The sequence below is a fragment of the Neofelis nebulosa genome, chromosome 2 (assembly GCF_028018385.1).
Source record: "Neofelis nebulosa isolate mNeoNeb1 chromosome 2, mNeoNeb1.pri, whole genome shotgun sequence".
In the NCBI taxonomy this organism is placed as follows: Eukaryota; Metazoa; Chordata; class Mammalia; order Carnivora; family Felidae; genus Neofelis; species Neofelis nebulosa.
In genome coordinates, this window is record NC_080783.1 from 44,524,373 (window position 1) to 44,542,719 (window position 18,347).

The window sequence follows — 18,347 nt, forward strand, 5'->3', positions numbered from 1 at the left end:
AAACAACAACAAAAAGCCCACAGGAAATTAAAATGCAAAATACATCACACAAACATACAAATGACACAACCCATGTCTCCTTTTTAAGTTCTAATCTAACTCTGTTGATGACCTTGACATTGCCTCAGGGGTCAGTGAACATTTTCTGTAAAGGGCCATACGATAAATAGTTTAGGCTTTGTAGGTCTGTTGCCACTACTCAACCTTGCCACTGTAGTGTGAAAGCAGCATGGACAATATGTACATAAGGGAGCATGGATGGCTGTATTCCAGTAAGATTTGAATTATGAACAGTGAAATCTAAATTTCATAGACAGCTGACCTCTAAACAATGCAGGGATTAGAGGTGCCAACCCCCTGCATAGTAGGAAATCCACATATAACTTTTGATTCCCTTAAAACTTAACTACCAATAGTCTACTATTGACTGGAAGCCTTACCAATAACATAAACAGTCAATTAATGTATTTTATATGTTATATGTATTATATACTATATTCTAATAATAAGATAAAGGAAATGTTACTAAGGAAAACATAAGGAAAATACATTTGCAGTACCATACTATATTTATTGAAAAATTCTGTGTATAAGAGGACCTGTACAGTTCAAACCCATGTTGTTGAAAGGTCAACTGTAGTTTTTATGCAACACAAAATATTATTCTTCTTTGACTTTTTTCAACCACTTAAAAATACAGAAACCGCCTTTAGTTCTGGGCCATACAGAAACAGGCAGCAGGCCAGATTTGGCCCAAGGGCTGAAGCCTGCTAAGCCCTGATCTAGCTCATTAGTTCTTGGCTATACATCAGATTTACTCAGGTAACTATTAAAAATGACAGATGTCAAGGCCCATGCTAGTCTCAATAAAGATCTCTCTGGCTGGAACCCACGCACTGTGCTTTACAAACCTCCCCAGTTTATTCAGATACTAAGCCAGGGTAAAGAACCACTGGTCTAGGTCATGCCACACAGCTTCCCAGTGATATGTCAGTTTAAATATCCCTTTCACGTATTAAAGAGATTCTTAGGTTGCTTTTCAGTGACTATTCAACAAATAACATATCTAATTATTTTCCCTTTTCATGGGTCAAAATGCTGCCTTTCTGCTCACAATTCACAATTTTACTCTTGCTGATTTCTTGAAGCAATGGCTACCCCAGAATGGTTGATGAGGACGAAATGATAGTGTTCCTCTCTCTTTTGGAATTCTGGAATAAAAGTACTGTCAGAAAACAAGAGGGTACTTGGATGCTTTTCTTTAAAATAATTACTACTACTACTACTAATAACAACAACAATAATAATGCTACAATTTATTGAGTGCTTATTTTGGGTGATTCACTGTGTTGTAATTATCACAACAAGCCTGCAGAGTAGATGTTATTACCCCTGCTGAAGTCAGACGTTCAATTTTAAGATTAAAAACAGGCAGGGGCACCTGGGTGGCTCAGTCGGTTACATGTCCAACTTTGGCTCAGGTCGTGATCCCACGGTTCGTGGGTTCGAGCCCCGCATCGGGCTCTGTGCTGGCAGCTTGGAGCCTGGAGCCTGCTTTGGATTCTGTAGTTCCCTCTCTCTCTGCCCCTCCCCCACTTCTCAAAAATAAATAGACATTAAAAAAATTTTTAAACTGACATTTCATTCACTGTTATGGGCTGAATTGTGTCCCCCTGAATTTCATATGTTGAAGTCCCAGGTCCTAACCCTCAGTACCTTGGAGTGTGACTATATAAGGAGATACGGCCTTTAAATACGTATACGTATCATTAAATACATATCATTAAATATGACATTTAAATGATATCGCATGGGTGGGTCCTAATCCAGTATGACTGGTGTCCTGATAAGAAGAGAACAGAACAGGTCAGAGACAGGCACAGAGAGAAGGCCGGGATGAAGTCAGTGGAGAGTTCCTCAGAAGAAATAAAACCTGCTGACATCTTGATCTTGGACTTTTAGCTTCCAGAACTGTTAAGGAAATAAATTTCTAGTTGTTTAAGCCATCCAGTCTGGGGTGCTTTATTGTGGCAGCCCTAGCAAATGAATTCATGCACACCTATGAAATTAAGGATTTGGAATAAAAAGAAATTAAATATGTTTTACTAGATCATCTTCTGGATGGTCAAATTCTTTATACTGAATATAGAGCACATGTTCAGAGTCCTAGAATATTCCTGAGCACTATGAGGTCTGGAAGTACAGAAGAATAGGGTGAAAAATGCTTCTCACTGAGATACAGATACCTAATGAGCATCTATAATGAAGAAGCTCAGAGACAGCCTCATCATTTTCCTATTTCACAACAGGAAGTCAGTAAGCATAAAATTAGGCAAGAAATAAAGGCTATTTTAGAATAGGTGGTTGATATAAGTGAACTTCTCTATAAAGAGGATGAACACGATTGGTAGGAAGCAAATGCTTTAGCAGAAAACAACTACACCATGGAAAACCCAAATCACTTGTCAAACGTGTGACAAGTGTCACCTTGACAAAGTGCCCCTGCACCTTGATTCTGTATTTGAGCAAAATATAACAGGAGAAAAAAAGTGTTTATGACATTATAATTTCTTATACAACCACAATTCACAGTATTGGAAGGAAAAATTGGTGGTTATTTTATAAAAAAACTAGTACTTTTTTGGGCTCCTGGGTGTCTCAGTTGGTTAAGCATTCAACTCGACTTCAGCTAGGATCATGATTTCACAGTTTGTGGGTTCAAGTCCCACATTGGGCTCTGCACTGACAGTGTGGAGTCTGCTTGGGATTCTCTCTCTCTCTCTGCCCCTCCCGTTCTCTGTCTCTCAAAATAATTAAAATAAACTTTTAAAAAATTATGAAAACAATATGATATCCTAGCTACTATTCAATATTATTGCTATCTTTTGAATTTGTTGTGAGATTGAATGTAAGTAAACCATATAGACACAAATAGTTAAGAAAAGGACATAAAAAATCAGCATCACCATTATTGTATTCTTCCTGGACAAAGGAAATGGCAGTCTCTCTCTAGAGACTTCAGGAAAGTGCTTATTTACTTCAAGGACCACTTGGATCATCAGAAAATGTATGTGACACAATGGGAACCTTTGAAACAAAGCAGCTGATAGAAACAAGATTCTATTATAAAACATGTTTCTCTGCAGCCTATCTGGTACAATGTTCTGCTTAGCTCTCTGTCCTCCAGCCACACAAATGCCAAATGGACCCACTGGGCTATTGTCCCAACCTATCCCTCAATATGACCTGATGTCCGACCCTTCCTTCTGATCTCACTCAATTCCTTTATATGTGACCACAGCTGTTACCATGTGCCTCTCCTCATAATTCTTATCTCAGTTGTACCTGTGTGTCAACAACCTGGCTGTATGCTTCATGCAGGGTGAGATCAATCATGTAATATTGGCTAGGTTTTATCCCCAGTGCTTGGCACACAGTAGGCACTCAATAAATATTCAATAACTAGAGGGAAAATATAAATACTTTAAACAGAACATCACTCAACAAATATTTACTGAACACACTGTGCTAAGTGCCAGGGATACGGTGATGAACAAGATAGGAACTATGAAATATATTATGCTTATAATTTTATGTGTGTGTGTGTATGAGAGATAGGTATGTGAAAGAATGATTTGATTTATAAAAAAGACCTGGAACTAGGATGATTAAAAAAATGGATGTCCATATTTGTCACCATTTGTGATTAATGTTAATAGACTATGGTTGAAGATAATATTAAGTCATTTCTGTGAACAAGCAATAGTTCAATGAACAGCTGTCTGTTGTTTGCTTATCTGAGGGCCTCCTGAAGCATCATGCAGTGAATCTTCAACACATGTGCACTAGCAGATAACAGGGTTCTTGGGTACCCACAGACCCATCTCACTAGAGGACTAAGAGTTAGCATACATGCCACAAAGCTCAAAGAATCAGTGGCACTCTCGTACCAAACACAGCACAGCCAAGGGGATCATCAATAGAGACACCAAGTCACCAAGCTCCTATCACTAAACAGGCGTAGCTGGCTACGGACCCATCCTTGTAGAACAGAGCATAAGAACCATATTGTATGTCCGAAGAGTGATTGAAGGAAAAAGACTATTCATTTACCTATGGTTTGTACAGCTACCAATACTTCCTTTTTTTCTGCTAGAAAAAGTGAAGTCTGAGCCTCTGTTGGTGTTAAGTCATTTTTTATTTAGCTGCCTTCAAATATTTCCTCTCTCAGTGATTGATAAGCTAAGAGTATAATTATGGCAATCATCAGCTGGCTCACTGTGCTGGTTCCTGGCCATATTTACTCCTCTCTATTGTCCCTTTAGTTTATCTGTCTACTTTTTCTTAAGGTTGTGTGTATCTTAGGTAGAAAAATAAGGATGTTCAAAGCAAAACAGAACCTTAATTAATGGAACCCAACTACTTGGAAGACACAATATGCTGTTTTGTTCTAGTTTCCATTTGGGTAAAAGTTAGATGACCAAACACACACACACACACACACACACACACACACACACACACACACACATACACACACCCCATATAAGTTTTTGTTTAAAAATTTTCCATGAGATGACCTGAGGTATATATAAAATACAAATTCTATCATTTCCAAACAAGAATCATTGACATTTAGTATAGCAGTTAATTTGAAAAAGGCCTCAAGAGTTTTAGTTGACCCTAAGCTAAATTTGAGGGAGTTAAACAAGTTCATCAAAATTCAGGCAGAAGGAGTATCATGACCAAACCAAAAGGAGATAACAGTCTCACTGTTCTTGACTTTGGCCAGACCACAGGAGGAAGTGGGAACAATTAAAAAGATCACTGGAAAAAAAGAAAGGAGCCAGAATAAGGAGGGGAAAGAATCGTGGGGAGTCTGGGATAAGATGCTCCGTGGAAAATCCATGAGAGAACTGGAGAGACAAAGCTGTATGAGGGACATTCATAAAGGCCTTTTCTGCTGAGGAGGGAAGGGGCTATGTTAACCCTAAGTCAGACCTGTGAGCAGTCAGTACAATAGAAATTGTTTTAGCTGCTAAGCAGAAACTAAGAAAATAAAGCATTCTCTCTTTTCAGCTGGATCTGATCCTGGACCGACCTGGGACTTCCAGCATAGGCATAGGAAGCCTACCCAGTAGAAGGCAGAGCTGGTAGACGAAGAAACCCAGGTTCTGACTGCACCATATGAGCTCCGATTAAAGCTACCCCTACAGGTATCTGCTAGACTTTGCAGTTGGACAATACATTCCTTGTTTTCCTTAAGCCCCTTTGAGTAAGGTTTTCTGCTTCCTCAAGTGAAAAGAGTCCTAAGTGAGACAAGATCTTAGCTACCTTGTGAGGTAGCAAGTTCCACATCACTAGAAGCGGCCAAAGACTAAGTAACCATCTGCCGAGGATTAGGGGGAAAGAAATCTAAACTGGGCTCAAGCTAAGCCTATGTGATGGTATTAGTTTGCTAGCTCTACCATAACAAATACCTCAGACTGGGTGACTTAAACAGCAGAATTGATTTTCTCACAATTCTGGAGGCTAGAAATCTAAGATCGAGGTATCAGCAGTATTAGTTTCTTCTAAGGCCTCTTTCCTTGGCTTGTAGATGGCTGTCTTCTCCTTGTGTCCTCACATGGTCTTTCTTCAATGTGTGCCTGTGTCCCAATCTCCTTTTCTCATAAGGACACCCATTATATTAGACACTGGTCTATGCTAATGACTTCATTTCAACTACCTTTTAAATTTTTTTAAATGTTTATTTTTGAGAAAGAGAGAGATAGCCCAAGTGTGGGAAGGCAGAGAGCAAGGGGGACAGAGGATCCGAAGCAGGCCCCACGCTGACAGCAGAGAGCCCAACATGGGGCTCAAACCCACAAACCACATGATCATAACCCAAGTCAAAGTCAGACGCTTAACTGACTGAGCCACCCAGGTGCCCCTCAACTTAACTACCTCTTTTTTTTTTTTTTTTAATTTTTTTTTCAACGTTTTTTATTTATTTTTGGGACAGAGAGAGACAGAGCATGAACGGGGGAGGGGCAGAGAGAGAGGGAGACACAGAATCGGAAACAGGCTCCAGGCTCCGAGCCATCAGCCCAGAGCCTGACGCGGGGCTTGAACTCACGGACCGCGAGATCGTGACCTGGCTGAAGTCGGACGCTTAACCGACTGCGCCACCCAGGCGCCCCTTAACTACCTCTTTAAAGACCCTGTCTCCAAATGCAGTCACATTCTGAGGTATTAGAGGTTAGGAGTTCAGTATATGAATTTGGGGGAGGGGACACAATTCAGGCCACAAAAATGATCTCCAAGGTTACTTAGAATTCCAACAAAATTTAGTATAGAATGCCGTGCTTTACTCAAGAGCTATTTATTCCGTGGATCAGAAATAAAATGTATGATGCCAGTGGTAGCTGCCCTGGGCTTCTGAAGTCAGCATGAGGCTGCACCCTTAGAAAAGAATTGTTAGCAGTTTGTACAACCCAATCCAACTATATTTATTCATTTATGTTATCTAGGGGACTGCTATTTACTTTTCCAGTGGTTGATGTAGAGTGAAAGGCTTTGACAAACAGTGCTAATTAATACGTTTTTACAACAGGCAGCATGGTGGGGCCTAGGCTGCACCTTGTCTGAAGTGATGTCATCCAGGGCACAGACATACTGGCAGTAGACTTTTCTCAGGAATGGTCATAACTGCCTTCACTAGCATTAAATAAAATGCAAATAAAATAAAATGCAAACATCTCAGCAAGGGCAGCCAAGTCTTTTACAAATTCTGAGCCAGTACATGGATAAATGTTCAAGTTTTATAGTTCTAACTTCCATTCAAATCTACTGGCCTTCCAGAAAGAAAATCCTCTATACAGATCCACTATCATAAATCACATTGCCCATCTCTGACCAGACAGTCTGTTGTCACGGCATCGCCTGGATGAATTTGCATGAATGGCAGTGTGCACATTTCTGATTTCTCAGCAAAACCCATTCAGAGTCTGAGTCCTTGCAGGGGTGGGCAGGGAGCAGTGAGGTCTGATGTGTGGTTTTTCACATACTAAAACCAACCACAGTAGAAAGTTAGATCATTAGAGTCAGAACTCAAAGAAGCCACAGCCATTAAGTCCAACCGTCTTATAAAGACAAGGAAATAGAGGTCCAGACAGGCAGAATGGGGGCCTCAAAATCCATTAGCCAGTGAAAGTCAAGGTCCCTGCTCCCTTGCCCTTTGGCTCTTTTGGTAGATAATAACAATGTGCTGTGTTCCTACTCCAGGGTTCCTACATGAAGTCAGACCTAGACTTCTTCACAGGGCCTGAAGAAACGCCTGTGGATTGGACCAGTAACGACAGGGCCTGGTGACGCTAGTGTGGTTATGCCTATGGTATGGTATGGTTACCATACCATAGCTATGGTAACAGCTATGCGTTTGGATCAAGGAAGTGGGATATATGTTTGAGTTGACTTTAGAAGACAGTTAACATTTTAAACTTTGATGAATCATTAAGAGGAATGGCATAAGAGGAAAGTAGTAAAGCAAATGCCAGTCAACAGCTGCCCAATATCCTGGATCAAAAAAGAAAAGTTAAGAGGAAAATTTTGTTATGAGATAAAATGGGTCAAAAACCTATTTCTCCTGAGGTAGCCCGAGAAAGTTCAGGTGTCAATGCTAAGGCAGCACACAAGGTGAGCCAGGATTTCTGTCCCCAAGCAGACAGACTTTGAAACCAAATAATCAGAAATTGACTATCTGGCTTGGGCTGGGTAAGGAACAGAAATTAGGGAGGGGCACCCCCCCCACACACACACACACCCCTAACAGGATTGTAAGGGGAGAGCAAAGACAGGGGCTAAGAGTCTCCATCTTGTGTAGGTCCAACCGACTCAGGCTGTGTTCATCAACACTTCAGGTCTCTAGACCCGCCTGGGAGGTCTTTGAGATGGGCTTAGCCCACCAGGGGGTTGAAAGTTGCCCGGATCTTTTCCTTTCCTTGATCCCTAAAGTAGCTCCACAGAACCCACTGTGAAGAGTCAACTACTCTACGTACCAACACTGAATTTGAGCTATCTCCCTCTCTTTCTCTCTTTCTTGAACTTTCACTAGCTTTCAGACTTAATTCAATGTAATCCCAACTCACAATGCTAAACACTTTCCCTGAAGTGAAAATTAGGTTATGGGTTTTTCAAGAAAGAACAAAAAAATACAATTTCAGTAAACTCCTGCCCCAAACTTGTCAATTAATACATTTTTATGACTAGAAATTTTGTTCCATTCTTTTTCAAAATAGGAAACTGTAACTGAATATTAGATTCTGTCCAAACCCACTCCTCTTCCCCCTCTTTTGTGACATTAAGGAAAAAAGACCATCAACCTCAGTGGCCTTGAGACCTCTGCTTACTGCAGGCCCCTCACCATGCCTAACCCTTCATACTAGTGTTTCTATAATGTTCTCCAATTCTTTAGCATTTTTCCCACTTACTATCTCATTTGTTCCTGCCAATAATCTTCTGAAATAGGAAGGGCAAGAGTTCTCATGAATCCTATTTTGCAGCTAAAGAAATCAAGGCCCTGAAAGGTGAACCAAGTTGCCAGAGTCACAAAACTAAACAAATCTCAGAACCAAGACTCAACTTGAGGACTTCTGCTGTCAAATCCTACACCCTTCCCATAGTCAGCAGATCTCCTCCACCCTGACCATGAGGATTTGAGGCAAACAGAGAAATTGAAAGGGTACTCTTTTACACACACACACACACACACACACACACACCAATGACCATTCTACCTTAAAAATCTTGTTTCACAAAAATTTGCTGTGATATTCTACTTGCATTTGAAACATACTAGATTTCTAACAAAATCTTGTTGATAGAACTAAGAATAACTTAATAGTAATAACTTAGTAGTAACGAAAGAGTATTCATAATTAAGAGTAACTTGGTTAAGAGTAATCAAGTAATAATGAAACTAGTCTTCATCTACTTTGATGGATGCCAACATTATTATCTGATTCACTGAAAAGAGTATGGGATCTACCAGCCAGAGACCTGGGCTGAGTCCCCACCCCACCATTCAGAAGGGCAGACCTTGGGCAATCATAGCAAATCTGTTCCTTCTTAGTCATGCATGGTGGATCTGCCCATCCAACCAATGTAAACGCCACCAGGAATGGAGTACACATGCAGAAAAAGAAGTTTACCACTGCTTGACTCACTCTCACAGTCATCCCAATGTTAAGCCACACATCACTCCTACTCCAGTATCCTCTGACTCTTAGAATCTTTGGGAATCCCAGCCCTCTCTAACCTTCTCAGGCTCTCCTTGCTCTGTTAGGACATAGTCCATATGATAGCCTTAGTCACCTCAGGCTATCATAACAAAATACTACAGAATGGGTGGCTTAAACAAGAGAAATCTATTTTCTAACAGTTCTGGAACATGGAAATCTGAGAACAGGGTGCCAGCACTGTTGGATTCTGCTGAAAACCCTCTTCTTGACTTGCAGATGGCCACCTTCTCACTGTGTCCTGCCATGGTGGAGAGAAAGAGCCAGAGCAAGCTCTCTAGTGTCTCTTCTTATAAGGGTACTAATCCCATCATGAAGCCCCCACCCTCATGATTTCATATAACCTTAGTCACCTCCCAAAGGCCCCATCTCCAAATACCATCACACTCGGGGTTAGGGCTTCAACACATGGATTTCAGGGTGGACACAATTCAGTCCATAGCAACAGGACTCTCTGTTCTTTTTTTTTTTTTTAATTTTTTTTTTTAAGGTTTATTTATTTTTGAGACAGAAAGAGACAGAGCATGAGCAGGGGAGGGTCAGAGAGAGAGGGAGACACAGAATCTGAAACCGACTCCGGGCTCCGAGCTGTCAGCACGGAGCCCGACGCAGGGCTCGAACTCACGGACCGTGAGATCATGACCTGAGCCGAAGTCAGACGCTCAACCGACTGAGCCACCCAGGCGCCCCTGGGCTTCTCTGTTCTTAATACCCATGTTCTCTGACACAATTAGGAACCTACCCTGGGGCTCCATGAACCCTGGCTGCAGGTTCTCAGGTGCTCCACCCCAGGCCCCCAGGGAGTCAACATGTCTTTTCCACCAATGGAGATTATCCGGCTCTCATCAAGCCACTGTAAAATGAATATAACAAAACTTAACTGTTTTGTCAAGTGGCTATAACAATAAAAATATTTATGAAAACTGTATAAATTGTAAAGCCTACAATATTATTTCCATTTATTTTTATTGGTGATCTAGAAATTAGAAATGGAAATAATGATTTTCTAATGTAGTCTAATTAGGAAACTGAGAATAAAATGGTTCCCTCTAAAAGATACAAGAATCTGTGGAATAAAGTATATTCCAGTTATCAGTGGCATTCCTCAGTTAAGGCAATAAAAAATAATTTTACCTTCAGGCATGTGTATTAAAAAATAGTAATTGATTTGTTTGCTGGTCTTGGTTTGCTTTCTTAGTTTAAATTGCACTTATCAAGTAAGCCCTAAGCACAAAAAATCACACCTAAGCCATTAGGCTATTTGGGGCATCATATTCCCTCCAGTACTATGTTTCTCCAGTCCCATGGAAATGCAGGGGCCACCATTCCTAAGGGTTAATAGTGGCTCACTCTAGGATGAAGGCCTTGAGTTATGAGTGAATAACATCAAGAGAACATTAGAGAAATAATCATCAAGACTTCAGGTTCTGACTTTAGGATATAATTTTCATCCCCATCTTAGAAGCACTACGTTTGCCTCTTTTCAATAGTCCTGCTCTATGGTAGGCACTGCTTCCAGAAGTAACACTGATAGTAACACGTTCCTTATTTGGGGTAAATGGTTTCCCAAAATGGATCTACTAGCTGAAGGGAGGTAGAGAAGGAAGATGGTTACAGAAAACTGAAATCATGGGATGGAGCTAGTTGTCCTACTTACATGCCAGTCAGTGTTCCCCAAAAGACCTCTCTCCAGCCTCCTCCTCTCTTCCAAGATCTAGACTTACAAATACAACAGTGGGCATCTCCACTGTCTCAGAGGCTTCACACAAGGTCCATACTCCAGTATCCTCTCCCCGCCTCCCTGGGTTCCCTTCCTTGGTGGGTAGCACCACCACCTATGTGGTATCTAGCTCACAAAATAACTTCTCCCTTGCTCCAGCTACAGTAAATCCTGCCCAAAAGAACTTTCAGTTTTACTTGCTTTATTCTTTTCCCATTCCCAATGTCTTAGGTGCTTAAGTTAACATTTCCGTAGCACCCAACACTTTTGTTTGTTTTATGGTCTTCCACACTATGTGAGCCCCCATGATAGAGGTGCTGTGTCTATCTTGTTCAACATTGTATCCTAGAACAGGATCTGGTCTTTAATAAAGCCTTCTTTTAAAAAAACATTGAGTGAACATAATATTTGTGAATTAACTCTATATGATACACAGCCATCATGAGAAACATTAGTTTTTTCCACTTATATTCAGTGTGAGTTTTATATTACTCTGATCCTCACACTACTGAAAGGCAGCTAATCTGGAGAAATGTGACTTTCATCGGGGGTAAAAGGAATAATTTGAGAGAATGGGGCATTTTAGAGGAATGGAGGTCTTACCAGGAAGATAAAGGAAGGTACTTGAAACAGGTGAAAAAATTGTACTGACACTGGTCATCCACAACAGAAAAGAAGAAGACTGAGAGGTAAGACTGGGTTGCATAAAGGGGCAATACTTGCCACTCTAAGTCTGTGCCCATGAATCTATAAAGTAGCTGAGATCATGAGCTTTGGGACCTGAATGGCTTGGGTTTGGATCTTACCTCTGCTGTTAACTAACTGTGTCACCACGGGCAACTTTTTAACTACTCTGAACCTTTCCTCTTTGAAATAGACCTACCAATGCTTAACTCACAAGGCCACTAAAAGAGTTAAATGAGGGTGTGGCATAGAGTATTTAGCACATGCCTTCGTAAGCACTTTTCTATAATAAGCACTCAAATGGTAGCATACCAACTATTATTATTTTTGTAGTATCATCCTATAATTATATTTTTGTTAAAGTTGGAGATTTTTAAATGTTTAATGTTTATTTTTTGTTTATGCTCTAGATTGCATGGCTATTCTGAATTGTGAAGTTGCTAAAAAAAAAAAAAAAGAAAGAAAGGAAAAAAAGAGAAGAAAAAGAAAACCCCACAAAAACTCAAAACCTTCATCTGGATTGGTGGAGGGCATTAAATCAACAAAGGTAGTGCATGGATTACCAGTTTATGACTCAAGAAGAAAACAACTTATAATTTCTCTGTAACTCAGAGACTGAAGTAAATTGGGACCCTTCTAAAGTAGAACAAGGTAAATAATGATGATAAATTTACCACTCATATAGATATTTTTAAAAAACACAAAAGCAGAAATCTGTTCATATCACCACTTGCTCAAACTCGCCAATGGCTCCCACTTCTCTTAGATGTGTCACATGCTATCCTTTAATGTGGTCCTCAAGGCCTTGCAGGATCCCTGTCCACCTTGCTGACTTCCCGTTAGTCCTCACTCTCACATTAGGCCATTCACACTTGTGGTTTCCTCGGTGCCCCAAATCTTCACTGGGTGGCTTCTATTCAGGACTCTACTCAAATGTCACTTCTTCAGAGAAAGTCACTTCTCCTAGCCCACCCAAGCTAAAACAGTCTCCTCAGTCACTCTGTGAACCCTCATCCTGTGTTATTTTTGCCATATATTACTCATTATCCTCAGAAATAAAATAATCTGTTAACTGCTTATTGTCTACCCCAACCGTATGTTAGTTCCTTCCATGAGGAGCCTGTGTTTATCTTACTACACGCTTGATATAGCTCCAGGGTCTAGAAAAGTCTCTGTCATCTAGTATGTGCTTAATAAATACTTGTTGAAGGAGTCAATTAATAATAACAGTAACAATACGACCTACTGTTTATAGTTGAGCACTTAGCATTGCTATCCATTATGTCATTTAATCTTAATCACAATGCTATGAAGCTAAGTACAATTATTAACCCCATTTTATAAATGAGGAACCTAAAAGGCTTAACAAAGCTAAATTGCTGCTTAACCAAGGTCAGACATACAGTAAGTGTGAGATCTGAACCTAGGTCATGCACACACACACACTCCCTATAGGTAGACTGGCAAAAAGAAGAACAAAAGGAAACAGGATAGCTACCAGACTACCCCACAATTCTACCAGGGCTTGAAAAGGTGACTGAAGTCAAGGCTAGACCAATTTGCTCCCTTCTCTTTCTCATTCTTTTTTTTTAAATTTTTTTTTTTTCAACATTTTTTATTTATTTTTGGGACAGAGAGAGACAGAGCATGAACGGGGGAGGGGCAGAGAGAGAGGGAGACACAGAATCAGAAACAGGCTCCAGGCTCCGAGCCATCAGCCCAGAGCCTGACGCGGGGCTCGAACTCACGGACCGCGAGATCGTGACCTGGCTGAAGTCGGACGCCTAACCGACTGCGCCACCCAGGCGCCCCTCTTTCTCATTCTTCTAAATGGAATGAAATGTCTGGCCAACATTCCACAGTCACAGCCAAGGACTATGGCCAACACTTCATCCATGAGGATTCCTCACGGTACCCAGTGGTCAACTTCAAAACACCGCGGCATGGTTCAAAGATACAGTACCTAGACAAATGTAATAACATTTACTCTTTTTGAAAATGTCTGAGCTTCAATCTGTGGATTATCTTTTTCAGGAAAAGTTAACAAATTACTGTTTGTCTGCTTATAGATTACTATTCAGAGATGCTATTTTCAGCAGAGAAAAGGTGAAGAAAAGACGCTTACTACTTCAGCAATAAGAACGGAGCAGTATTCTTCCTTCCAGTTGGAAAGGCTTTGGACAGGTATGCTTCGTAGTAAACTTCTAAGAAAATTTCTTTTCTTATCCACTCTTGAAAGTATCCTACACAATTATATAATTGCAGTCTGGTAAATATTTCCATGGAGAAGTAGAAATATAATTAGATTACTTAGATTTTTGACTGCACACAAAAAAAGGCAGTAAATGGGCACTGTATGACTCAAAATAATTAAACTGCTGGTACAAACACTCATACTTGGGCTTACTGCCTGTAATAAACTTTATGGTCTTTGGGATTTCACTTGTCTTTTTGGTACCTTAATTTCTTTTTGTATATAAAGAAATGTACTTGCTACCCAAAACATGGTTGTTGGGCAGTTTGATATTAATTCCCAATAAGATAGTATAAATTTGCATCTGATCTCATTTGAAAGACCTTAGGCCATGATACTTATATAAAATACACTTTTAGTCATTTATATATATGCTACTTAGGAGTAAACACATGGGCAATGTACATATCAGGGGCACAAATTCTCAATGTTTGACATATTGGTATATAATACGTGTCTATAAAATATATACAGTTACACTAACACACAATTCTATATAAGTATAATTATAATGATTCACTATAAGTAGACAAGCTTTCAGCCATTTTCCAACAGAAAATCCAGAAAAAACCTGCAAGGTATATATCTAGCACCAAAAATGGAAAATTATGAGTATTTTTCCATATTTTCTTTAAAAATTAAATATTATAGATAGAGTGGAGGTTCTTCTTGTCCTCTTTGTTCCCCATCCCAGTCACCTCCTTTCTACATCCTGTCCAGGGCTAATAGGAATTTGAAATATATTTTTCCTCTCCAAATTTAAATGTCTTTTGATATAGATATACCCATAAAAATGTGTAGCTTTTATTTTTTTTAATTTTTTTAATGTTTATTCATTTTTGAAAGAGAGAGAGACAGCGTGCCAGTGGAGGAGGGGCAGAGACACACACACACACACACACACACACACACACACACAGAATCTGAAGCAGGCTGCAGGCTCTGAGCTGTTAGCATAGAGCCCGAATCTGGGTTGAACTCATGAATGGTGAGATCCTGACCTGAGCTTCATGAAGTCAGATGCTTAACCGACTGAGCCACCAAGGCGACCTTAAAATATGTGTAGCTTTTAAAATGCATTGTGAAGGGGCTCCTGGGTGGCTCAGTCTGTTGAGCGTCCGACTTCGGCTCAGGTCATGATCTCACGGTCTGTGAGTTCGAGCCCCGCGTCGGGCTCTGTGCTGACAGCTCAGAGCCTGGAGCCTGCTTTGGATTCTGTGTCTCCCTCTCTCTCTGCCCCTCCTCTACTCATGCTCTGTCTCAGAAATAAATAGACATAAAAAAAAAATTAAAAAATAAATAAATAAAATAAAATGCATTGTGAAGATATGCATAAATGTACCAAACTATGTATCATTCTGAAACTTGCTTTTTCCCCATTCAATATATTTCTTAAAGATTTTATTTAATGTTTATTTATTTTTTAGAGAGACAGAGAGAAAAAGAGAGAGCCGGGGAGGGGCTGAGAGAGAGGGAGACACAGAATCTGAAGCAGGCTCCAGGCTCTGAGCTGTCAGCATAGAGCCCTATGTGGGGGTTCACAAACTGTGAAATCTTGAACTGAGCCGAAGTTGGACGCTTAACCAACTGAGCCACCCAGGCACAACCCCCCCATTCAACATATTTTTGAGAGCTTTCCATGTTGGCATATTGATCTAGTCCATTCCTTTTACCTTTTGCATAGGCTTCTATCTTATGACTATACCATATTGAACATATTTATTCTCCAGTTGATAGATATTTAGACTCTCTTTTCCACTGTTAGAAAGCTGCATAAGCAAGTAAGTGTCCATATACATGTCTTTCTGCATGTGTTTAAGTTTTTCCAGATAAGGCTATACCTTAAAATGCAATTTTCATTCCACAGAAAATGTCTCACTTGAGCACCCCAGGGGCTGCAGAACTGGTCCCACAGTGTGGTCTAGGTAATGAATTTGCAGGAGCGGTGTTTACTCTTGCTGGTGCACACCCTGACAGACATCACCTCAGCCTGTGAGATTGCAGGGGCAGGAGGCTGTCCACAACCACAAGTTACAGCTCATACAGAGTGAGTTCTGTTCTCTTTAACTTAGTGAGCACCTGGGTCAACCCAGCCACCAGAAGTAGAAGAGAAAATAAACCAAATATGACACCAATAAATAAAAGTCCTGGATTCACTTACACTACCTTACCATAATGGCCTTTGTTCTGAACTATGAATGGCTCAATTATCAGTAATGCTGTTATTAACAAGTCAGCCTGGTAGCTATAACATGGTAATGTATTTCTTTGCAGAGTTGCTCTTTTCAAGGGACTATAAAAAGCAAATTACTCCCTTTCAACTCTTGATCGTAAGTTCTACTTTTGAGATTCTATAGCTCACAGCTTTTTAATAATGAGAATCTATACTTGCTTGTAACAGCTCTAAAAGGCTTTTCCTATAAAAATGGATATCAATGTCTTTGAAGGTAAAGTGGGAGAGAAATAGAAAAAATAGAAATCTATCACATATAAATAATGACAGTTACAATTATAATCACTCTGTATGTCAGCTATTACAGAAATGGTAGCTTATACTTACCAAACCCTAAAAAATGGCACCAGAGAGTATATAAACAGTCTATAGTCATAAAATGGGGAGGGGGAGGCGGAGAAAAACTCAGTTTGATCAAAATGTTTTTGAAAAGAGTGTTAGTTTTGAAAATTTTGAAAACCACAAACATTTGGGCTTTGCAGGCTTAATGACCTGTACACTTGTGATACTGTGCTAAGCCCCTGCGTTTTTGTCATAGTCAATGGCTCTTGTATAAGCAACACGATATAGCCGAGGATTGACCAAGTAATAATTTTAAAAAATCAACTGAACTCCTAATATATGCCAGCCACTGTGCTAAGCACTTGCCCTACTTTATCTCATTAGTCTTCATTAAAAGAAATAAAAACAACAATTAAGATGTAGGTACTAAAAGTATCCCTATTTACAGATGACAAAACAGAGATGCAAAAACTTACATAACTTGTCCACAGCCACACAGTTCCAAAAGGCGAAGCCGGGCTCTGAAACCAGGCAATGGGACTCTAAGCCTGTGTCTGGAACCACTATGTGGCAGTGCCTTTCATGAATAAGGACAAGAAGAAACCATCCCCTCCCCTCGATAGAACAGCATTTCCTTTCTCTACTTTTCTTTCTTTCTATTTCTGCTCCTTACATTCCTCTCCCTTTATTTTTCTCTCTTCCTTGTTTATGTTTTAAGTCCACTTATAAACACTCATAGAGGGTGCCTGGCTCAAGAGATGGGATTGGAGAAGAGCTCAGAAGGTCATTTCCTCCTAAAGCAAGATGGAAAAAGGTTACAGTGAATACCATACCGCACACTCGCCCAGCACAAAATATTCTTAAGCATGAGAATACACACTTTAAGCTATAGAGCATAGACCAACATTTCAATAAGAATAAATCTTGGAGACCACCGTAATTGACTTTCCTCAGCCCATTTCTCTTCTTTGACCACAAAATTTCCTTGCTGATCTTATCTGTGTTCACAGTTTCAACTGTCCCAAATTGATATCCCCAATCCTAAGCTTGGAGATACAGCTTAAGCTTCAGGCTTGGAATAATCAACTCTCTGTTAGACATTCCCAAATAGATGTTCCAATTTCAAGCCCAATTATGATTCAGATTGCATTGCCCCGAATCTGCATCTCCTTCCTGAATTTCCTGTTGGATTTAGAGGAACCACTAAACTGGACACTGGATACCCAAACTGGAAACATGGGGAACTCTACTTTATTTCCCACATACAAACCATTCTGTTAATTTTACCTCCCAAATCCATCCCTTCCCTCAATTTCTGTTGGTGCTGCTGTAGTTCAGGTCTGTATCATTTCTCCCTGTTCAGCTCTCCCTTGGACTATTTTAAGAACCCTCTCAGTGGGTTCCCTGCTTCAAAGTTACCTACTGCTTTGCAAGTAAATAAAAATCTATGACGCTCCCCTGCTCTGAACCTTGCAGTGATTCCCTACTGCCTCCAGGATAAAGTTTGCATTCCTAATCCCAGCACCCACCTGGCCTCGAATCTCCCAGTCCTTTCAGTGGTAGGCCCTACATCCCATGAACCTGCAGTTCTCTAAGCCTAAATAGCCGTTCCGCTAAACTGAACAAATATGCAGGGTTTTGATCTTTAAATAAGAGAAATACTTGCTCCTGTAGAGAATATATTACTTAACTACAAATTTACTGTGAAAATTAAGTCTCCTTTAAAAAATGAGAAGACAGGGGCACCTGGGTGGCTGCGTTTGCGCCCCACGTCAGACACTGCACTGACATTCGGGAACCTGCTTCGAATTCTCAGTCTCCCTCTCTCTGCCCCTCCCTCGTGGCGTTGGTCGGTCGGTCTCTCTCTCTCTCTCTCCCAAAAACATATGAACATTG

General features: G+C 40.3%; 2 protein-coding genes across 5 annotated transcripts in view; one reads left to right on the plus strand and one right to left on the minus strand.

The window, feature by feature from the left end:
• Nucleotides 1–18,347, plus strand: part of NEMP2 (nuclear envelope integral membrane protein 2) — a 147,957-nt gene that overhangs the window by 61,566 nt on the left and 68,044 nt on the right. For both annotated transcript variants that reach the window (XR_009256744.1, XR_009256743.1), the window contains exons 9-11: nt 5,080–5,926; nt 6,176–12,333; nt 13,752–13,866. The gene's annotated coding sequence lies outside the window, so the exon portion shown is untranslated. The remainder of the gene's footprint in view (nt 1–5,079; nt 5,927–6,175; nt 12,334–13,751; nt 13,867–18,347) is intronic.
• The window catches only part of MFSD6 (major facilitator superfamily domain containing 6), a 79,840-nt gene that overhangs the window by 28,425 nt on the left and 33,068 nt on the right, over nt 1–18,347 (minus strand). The gene's annotated exons all lie outside the window — the stretch shown is intronic.